The 10,000-nt window shown below is 35.4% G+C and overlaps 1 protein-coding gene across 12 annotated transcripts in view; it reads left to right on the top strand.

The window, feature by feature from the left end:
* The window catches only part of LOC135224544 (mechanosensory protein 2-like), a 745,504-nt gene that overhangs the window by 580,557 nt on the left and 154,947 nt on the right, over positions 1-10,000 (top strand). The window lies entirely within an intron of this gene.

Below are 10,000 nucleotides of genomic sequence, written 5' to 3'. Positions count from 1 at the left end.
GAAGGCGTTGTCCTTCCTAACGGTAAACCTCGTGAAGTCAGAACATTTGAGAGAACTCGTCGGGCACAACATCCCTTTGCTCTCTCGTGATTTAATCGAGTGATAACCATTGATTCCGATGAAAATTTATTAGCATCCAAGAATTTGGAAATATTTACAATTATTTTCGCCTCACCATTCAGACTTTTTGCAAGAAGATCGAAGTTTATAGTCCTTATTTATTTATTTCCTCTTGCCTATTCCATTCTAATTGTTGGTTATAATATAGACTATTTTCAAGTAAGTTACCGTTAATGGCCTCATAAGCTATTCTTTCTTTTCACCATATAATAGGTTCATCAGTTCGTTTACTGTTTTTTTTGTGTGTTTGACACGTTAAAGGATCATAAGACTGTACGTCATATAACCCGTTATGTCCAGAAGTTTCTTAAAAGAGGAAGGCTAACGATGAAAAGTTCACACACACGCACGCACACACACACACTCACACACACACACACACATATATATATATATATATATATGTATATATATATATATATATATATATATATATATATATATATATATATATATATATATATATATATAACCTGAGTGGCAGACTAACGCTTGAATTATAGCTGTAATTACCAATTGTTTTGCCGCCTTTGAATCGTGAGGTAAATTTAATATGAAGCCCGTTCTTTCATCCAAATAAGTCCTTTCACTTTCATCTAGTTATCAGATGCGCTTTGTAACGTCAGATCATCATCGACAGCGGAATGCAAGATGCAAGAGAATATTTCCATTTTTCAGAAACAGTAATGCAAAAAATGAAACGTTTCTTTTTTGTTTTGAGTCGCGAAACGCAATTAAGTTATTTGTCGTAATATTTGGCCATCTCCTCTTCATTTACATTCTCCCTTGTGAGTCTTTACATTCTGTAAACGTTTACCATTTCATCTCCAGCGACGAAACATCTCGCGAATGCTCAATAGTATCTGAGGTATGTTAGAGATGGATCTGGCGTCATTTTGTAATTTTGTGATTGGCGACTTGAAAAATTCTCTCTCTCTCTCTCTCTCTCTCTCTCTCTCTCTCTCTCTCTCTCTCTCTCTCTCTCTCTCTCTCTGGGTATTATAGTCACCTAAAGTTTTCCCTCCCATTCCTCTCGTAGGCGAATCTGTCAATCTGAAAATCACGCAAATATCGTTGCGATTCTAAATAAAAGTGTCGTTCTTATTCTTTCCGGTCCGATTATTTTTGTTTTCTTTTTTTCTGCCTCTTGATTTGAAGTTCATCATACTGCAAGGATTTGCTGAATATATATATATACTATATATATATACATATATATATATATATATATATATATATATATATGTGTGTGTGTGTGTGTGTGTGTGTTTGTGTGTGTGTGTGTGTGTGTATTATATATTCACCTTTTGCAGGAGAGACGTGAGAGTAGGTTACAAGGTAGAATTTATTGCAATGGAAATAGGCTGCTTTTATTGATCATTTGCACTAATTAATGTTTCGGAATGTGTCAGGTTGAGAGAAGTGATGAGTAGATGATGTAAAAAGTGTGGAAGCATTTTTTGCATAAGGTTAGGAAGTAAATTGGATGCTTATAGATACCAATAGCTGGCCCGAAGGATTAGTTTTTATTTATATTTTTTTATTTATATTTTGGACAATTTTTTAAAAACTTTTTATAATTTCGAATGTTGAAGTTCCTGACAAAATATCACTGCTCGATTTATTTCTAAAACTTGATGTTCGGAGGGATAGGTGAACTAACTCCCTTCCAATGGAATAAAGTGTGTAGTTCAGTGTGAATGGAATAAAGACTAAGGAAGCTACACAGATTAATTGTTAACGTTGTATTCGTCCCCGTAGGTGGGTAGTGCCGACAATGCACCTCATGCAGTGCACTGTAGGCATTACCAAGGGTTCTTTGCAGCGTGCCTTCGGCCCCTAGCTGCAACTACTCTCATTGCTTTTAATGTACCTCCTTTCTTATTATCTTTCTTCCATCTTACTTTCCACCCTTTTCTAACAATTAATTCATAGTGTAACTGCGAGGTTTTCCTCCTGTTACACCTTTCAAACTTTTTCACTGTCAATTTTTGTTTCAGCGCTGAATGGCATTAGTTCCCCCAGTGCCTGCCATTATGCCTAAAACCTAAAAATCAACCAATCAACGTTGTGTTGGAAGAACTGAGGGGCGAGAAATGTGGCGATATGTGGAAGTGGCGAAAGAGTCTGTGTAAGTGCCGAGATGGCTCACATATTTTGAGATGGTTCGGTCATGAGGGGAGAATGAATGATGATACGTTGGTGACAAGAGTGCTCAGTTTAGGGGAGAAAGACGAGAGGAAGACTCGGAAAGGGATGATAGATGGAGTGAAAGATGTAATGAAAAGGGAGGAACTCAGCGTCAAGAATCCAAGAGAGCGCATGCAAGATAGAGGTGAATGGAGGGATGCATATTTGTGTGTGTCTATAGGGGTATGCGTAGAAAGCAGCGCGCGCGTGCTCTGGAGATTTCCTGTACAGGAGCGCTTCAAATGATTGTGCCCTTTTTTTTTTTCTTGGGAGACGACTTCTGATAACGGACAAGACAAGTTTATCTCTCTCTCTCTCTCTCTCTCTCTCTCTCTCTCTCTCTCTCTCTCTCTCTATATATATATATATATATATATATATATATATATATATATATATATATATATATATATATATCAGATAAGGTGATTTTGGTAAATAGATTAATTTTGCACGACTGGTTCCTCCCAATATATGTAATACTTTTTATATAAAGAATATGGACGGCGAGGAATATAATTGAGAAGAATCAATGAAGTGAAGTTTAATGAAATTTTGCAACTCTAGATTGTAAATTTTCAATATCGGACAGTAGTCCAACACCATTGAGCTGAAAATTCGTCTCGGTATAAAAGAAAATTATTAGCAGTAATAACCGAACTTTGAGTAATTGGATTAAATGGTAATGACCGCTCTTCTCAAGAACTATCGGCATATATGAAGATCTTCATATAAGTGGTTATGTGGTCTTTCAATATTTAACGAAATATTCGAAGAATTTAGCACATGAATTAATTAAAAGTTGCCACGAACGAAAAACAGACCATTAATATTATATTTCTGGTAACCCATTATATCCAGCGATTCATTGCAATCCTTAGATCAGGGTAAAATGCAACCACCTGTTTAGAGTAATTGAAATAGGTAGAAATTCAGAAGAGCCGCATCGTTGAGGGTTAAGCAACTCACCAGCGATTGTCCTTAGGTCATTCGTATCTCGCTGCAAAGTGTTGATTACGAGTAAGTCTTTGACAGTTCGAAATTTCCCCTTCGAAATTCCGTCCTCACATTATGATAACTGAGAATTATTAGCCACTTGAAAACTATAAAAATGTTCTTTGTGTGGCGATGTCTATGCCAAATATTTTCGAAAATGAATTTACTGTATTCTAATTATGTAGCTTTCCGGTATCAGTGTGGCCACTGACGGTTCAACTAAAACTAATTCTCTCTCTCTCTCTCTCTCTCTCTCTCTCTCTCTCTCTCTCTCTCTCTCTCTCTCTCTCTCTCTCTCTCTCTGGGAATAATTGCAACGTGTTGTCTAATTTCTGCTGCATCAGACTTTCAAACATCTGACGCTGCCATAAAAAATATTTTGTATTTTTGAAAAATGAAAACGCCCCCAAAAAAAAGGGTTGCTTTGATGTTGGTTCCGAGGCAGAAGCAAATAAAAGGCTGAAAATGTATGTGTATGAAGATGCATGTATAAAATCGAAATTTATGTATATATAAGTAAGAATATGTGAACATGTATTGTATCTTTTTCAGATCTTGTGCCATAATTGTGTGATCATTTATTTTCTCAAGATTCTAATTTTGTTCAAATATCTCAGTCGTCGTAAGTAGACTTTCAACTATAAAGATTCATCAGAACATTTTACAGCTTGTTTGTTATACATAATTCCTTGCCGATTTTGTCAAGTTTGCACAGAGACGAGGAATTCTTGAGCGTTAGCTTGTTGATATCCTATTTTTCACGTTTATTAACATTTGGTTGCAGGAACTCTTTTATCAACATAAATAAACCGGATGAATCCGACCAGGTTGGGTATAGTCACGTCTGGCTTATTTGTTTGATTTTAACAACGGCATTTTGTGTAATGTGTGCCTAATACTTCTGGAATAGTCTCCTAAGCTGTGATATCTGTCGTTTTATTTTATGAAGAATCATTTAGATCTGTGTATCCAAATAACTAGTTATCGAACGATATAAGAAAACCCATATTGCGGGCAAATAACAAAAATTATATCACTAAATTACCTTTCTCTCTTGCCTCTTTTTTTTTTAGCCTTCGACGTCAAGCGTTAGCCTCAACGATTAGGAATATTAAAAACAATCCAATGACGTAAGGTATATTGTATCCAAGTCTGATTTCTTCAACGATGAAAACAATATAATTTTCGAGTTCCCTGCCTAAGGACTTTTTGTCACAAGGTTTGCGAAATCAACTGCGTTAGAAGACATTCAGGAAGTTGCAAGACCTCTTTCCCAAGATCCGTGTCTGGGGAGTTGTGTGGAATGTTTATCGAGTTGCCCTGGGCACTGTCTGGCTCTTCCCGCTGGTCTTAAGTTCTGTCTGTCTGTCAGGAGCCCTTTGTCTATGAGTGAACTCGAGGTTTTAACTGAACAAGTTATATTGTGAGACATTATTAGTTTATATGTATATAAATATGTGTGTGTGTATTATATAAATATATATATATATATATATATATATATATATATATATATATATATATATATATACAGATATATATATATATATTATATATATATATATATATATATATATATATATATATATATATATATATATATATATATATCTAGATATAGATATAGTATATATATATATATATATATATATATATATATATGTATGTATATATATATATATTATATATATATATATATATATATATATCTATATATATATATATATATATATATATATATATAAACACGCGCCTGTCTGTGTGCCTTCCTTTCTGGCCGTGTACATCTGTCTGCGATTCGTATGCCAAATAAGACAAAAATAGGATAAAAGAAGTCTATCAAAGAGAGTAAAAGGACGGGAATGTAGTATCCGTCGAATAGAATATACAGCACAAACAAAATTTGTTGAGCTGGAAGTTGCACATTGTTGTGACTCGTCAAAGCATTATGTACTGACGAAGAGACCGTTTTGAACAAGAAGGATCTTCAAGATAAAACCTGCACTGGTTTGGATATATGTCATAGAATTGCCACTCAAACAAATAGGATGTGAAGCAGAAACAAGAACTGATTATCATACGTTTTAGAGAGATGATAAAATCGTGAGGCAAAACAAAATGAAAGGTAAATATCATGAAGAAAAAACGTTGTTTCCTACACAAGGGAATTTAATAGTGAGGCTGAAGGTGAATTCCATTAAATATTAAAAATATTTTGGGGAAAATGGAGAAAAGGTACGAATAGGGAAACCCATTCGGGAATTAGCCCACGCGGTGTTTTGGTTTTACCTGCAAGAGACAAAAATGACGCCTCTTGCATGGGAATTTTTCCCGCAGACTAATGGGATTAAGGGAAGGGAAGAATTCCTGGCCTCACCCAAGAGGATCAGCCGAGCCGAGTGTTATGTTGTTTTTTTTAAAATCTTTTTTTTTTTTTTTGCTTGTTTTTTTCCTTCCGCTCGAGTCTTCTCGCATATGTAATGATTTGTGTTGTGTGTTTATGGTTAACATCATCATCTTGCTAGATTTTAGTTGATTAACTTAGGAACTTTAGAAGTAGCCTCATTAGTAGAGGATTCACAAGTTCATTTATGTGGATTAAATCTCTCAACATGTTTGTATAGTATATGTACGGTGATGAAAAGTAGGTATACGTTATACAATTGCATGTGTATACGTACAGTTGTACACCATAATACTTATGTACACTAGAAATTGATAAATAAATGGTTTCATATAATGAAACGATGTATTTTATTAATTTCTCGTTTCAATTTATAAAAAAAATAATGTAAATGAATACTCAGAGTCAGTGGTCATGAAATGACGTGCGGAAATTCAGTTCAGCTGCAAGGAGTGTTGTGTTGTTGTTTCCGATAGCCTTTGCCTGTGTCATGTTTACCGGAAGGCGAATTCTCTTGCGAAAAACACAGCATGACAGACAGCGCAAAATTCTGTTGATCGTTTGTGACACGACGAGTATTTTCTGTTATTTACAAAACTAATCGTCATTAGAATTGCATTAATGTTAAGCGGAGATCAATATCTGGACTCAGCGCGTTGTTTGCCGAAATGGTTATGTTCCATAATGATGGAGAGGGACCGCCTGGGTGCAAATGCATTTGCAAAGCCTGTTTGCCAGGGCCCGTTGAGGGGCACGTGGGGTCATCAGGCCTCCTACCGCACCAGGGCACGAGGGAAGGGGTCTCGACAATCCCTCACCCAACACACGAGATGATTAACCTTTCCGTTATTGAGGTCGCTTATATGATGGAAGTCGGTCTGAGTGAAGGGTAAAAGGTTATGCTGGCCATTGACAAAAGGAAAATTGGAAAAGTTTCGGCTCGGAAAGTTATACAAAATGGTCCTAGGTGGATTTAGCCCGCGATGGTCGAGGCACGAAAACATTATTTCCAGGAATAGTTTCATACTTTTTCATTGTTTTTAACAATAGCAAAAAAGAAATGGATCAGTTCCAGGTTCAGGTCTGTTTTCATACATTTCATGAACGGAAACACATTATAGCATTTATAATATATATATATATAATATATATATATATTATATATATATAATATATATACTAGTATATTTATTTATATAAATATATATGTTAGTATGTATGTAGTTATTATATATATATATATATTATAAAAATGTATATTATATATATATATATATATAAATAAAGATTTTTTTGCCACGAAGGAAAAAATGAAAAAGCGAGATAGCCGAGTACTTTCGGTCCTATTCGGACCCTTTCCTCAGTAAAGGGTCCGAATAGGACCGAAAGTACTCGGCTATCCTCGCTTTTTCATTTTTTTTCCTTCGTGGCAAAAAAAAAACCTTTATTTATACATAGCATCACGTTTTATATACTTCATGATCAAGTTATTCATATATATAAAAAACATTATATATATATATATATATATATATATATATATATATATATATATATATATATGTATATATATATATATATATATATATATATATATAATATATTATATTCCCCATATATATATATATATATATATATATTATATATATATATAAATTTACATTCATTCAGTCATTCATTCATTCATTCATTCATGCACACGTTCGTGTGTCTGCATGAAAGCTAACACATGGACATTACATTTATGACAGCGTGGGTTGAATGCGTTTAGCAATAAATGGAAACGGCTGGAACTGTAAAGCTGAAAGGAGCAGTGTGTTCCCTTCTGATTTTCTTCTCTGGAGGCGCTCGAACTGGAGCTGTCCTCCGTCTAATGAAAGTTTGGGACCCTTTAATGTTTGTCTTTTCTCAGCTAAGTAGGTTTAGGGATCCAGCGCTGCATCTGAAGTAGTTGCTTGGATGAGTTTGCACAGGTACTGGCTGCTTTCTCTTCGAAGAGAAGCAGGAGTCTCTCTCTCTCTCTCTCTCTCTCTCTCTCTCCTCTCTCTCTCTCTCTCTCTCTCTTTGTCTATCTGATATTCACATCTGGATTATTTTTTTCTTAGTTATTTAAAAATTTATCCCTCTTTTTATCTTTGCATAGTATTATGTTTAGATAAAACTATTTTCCCTAGCTATCTGTTTGTCTATCTGACTGCCACATACACCTCTGGTAAACTATGTCATCCGGTTATTTAGAAACCTCTCTCTCTCTCTCTCTCACTCTGTGTGTGTGTGTGTGTGTGTGTGTGTCCATGTATGTGGCTACAGCCGTTGTTGAACACAAATACAATGGCAAAAGGAAATAAGTCGTCGCAGATTGTCTTTAAATTTTACATTTGCTGTTATCTCTTTTTACTTTAGAATTGCCAGGGTATTTGTAGTATCGGTTTTAGTACCAGGAGTTTTTTTGTTTATAAATGTATTTGCTAGCTTATACTTACATTTACAATGTATATTTATCGAATAAATCGCGTATGCTTTCATCTGTTCAGTCGAAAAGAGAGGTAATTGTTTTTTCTTTACTTTTGGTCCCGTGATGAGCAAAGGCAACAGCTTGTTGGGGAACCTCTAAGTGAGGCCAAACACCGTTAGGCCCCCGGCAATCTGAACAGTTGCTCGAAAATCCTTGTTTAAGAGCGAAGATAGATTAAATTTCTATTCTAGAATCTAAGGCTCTTCGGTGTCCATTGCAGTACGAAATTACTATGCTTTTAAGTCTTCAAAAATTATTTTATAGTGTCTCAATGCAGAGATAAAATCTCTTACAAGGTAAACTCTTCGATTTGCGTTGACAGTTTAGATTGTCACTTGAGCCAGTCAAAATATGATTCTACTACATTCATAACGCCCTCTTTACAAACTTCACACTGAAGTATTAGGAATGAAGAGAGATCAAGATAATGGTTACATCCGCATTTTGCTCATTTGATGAGTAGTTTTCCCCTCATAAGGAAAGGACAATTTTCATCTTCCGAATTCCGAGTCGTTTGAACTCAATATGTCTCAGGCAGACAGAGAGAGAGAGAGAGAGAGAGAGAGAGAGAGAGAGAGAGAGAGAGAGAGCTACATATTTCTATGAAGTTTGACTTCGTGTTCCCATCCAGAGGGAATATTTTCAGAAGAGTTTCCCTCCTTGCTTTGAATGTGTGGCATCTTACATATGAAGAATGCGCTTCCATGTGTCTAAAGTTTGCTCGGCCCGAGAACGAAGTTCTGAAGTTTTGTTTGTAATCTGTGTACGAAATAGAAGTCAAGCTGGATATCATGCGTCAGGTTGTATTTGGTTTAGCTGCCGAGGACAAAGTTGCTAACGACTCTTTTGTTTGGCAACGGCCTCCTTGTGTCCTTGACTTGTTTGTTTCCGTCATAACATTGATTCCTTCGGTCATTTTTGCTTTCACATGAAGGCTGCACGTGATGACGGTTTTCCTCCTGCCAGCAATATTTTTGTCTCATCTCTCAAATAGATGAAGTAACTCGTAGGTAATGAGACTTCGTGCAGCATAGAAAGAGTGAGTCGGGAGTAATCAACTCCTAAGACGAGTAAGCTTAACTTTTATCACTGTGTCAGTAGCCCGTTCTTTAATCGAGTTAAGCTAGTTAAAAACAAAGTTCTCCAACTTAGGCGAGTTGGATTGTAATAGCCTCGATTAGATGGGGGTAGCTGTCTTTGTGTTTGTATAATCAGGTTTGTTGGAATCCACGTGCAATTTTTATTCTTTAGAACGATGAAAATGATATCATTTGTTTGTCGTAGTTTTCTTCATACAGAGTTTGTTAAAATTCACGTTTTGTTAAAATTCACGGTAGATGACCGTGGATTTAATGGGAAGATTTTTATCTCCTCCAGGCAGCCGATTTGAAATTCGCTACTTGTATTGAAATAAATAAGTGCATGCATACTTTGTATATGTTAATATCATAGTTTTTTTCTGTGAGATACAACTAAAGAGATTTGCCTCTAACATATTTGTAATTAAAGAACATTGTTGTGGAGTTAATCAATTTCCGGAGATGAGCACTCTGAAAAGATGATGACTGCCCATCCAGATCTTTCTGCAGAGAACTTATCCATATGGCCTTTAACCAGTAACGTTTGAAAGCTAATTATTTTGAGATGAGAGAAAATTCTAAATTGAGCCTAGTGATGAATATAACATTTCTAAACCTGTTCACGAACGACAGCTCATGGCTGCAGTTTAGAGCGTAGCAGTAGGGCTCAATATATTGCCATTTCAAGCGTTAAAT

This window comes from Macrobrachium nipponense, chromosome 12, assembly GCF_015104395.2.
Source record: "Macrobrachium nipponense isolate FS-2020 chromosome 12, ASM1510439v2, whole genome shotgun sequence".
NCBI lineage: Eukaryota > Metazoa > Arthropoda > Malacostraca > Decapoda > Palaemonidae > Macrobrachium > Macrobrachium nipponense.
The sequence above is the reverse complement of the archived record's forward strand: the minus strand, read 5'-3'. Positions and strand labels throughout refer to the sequence as shown.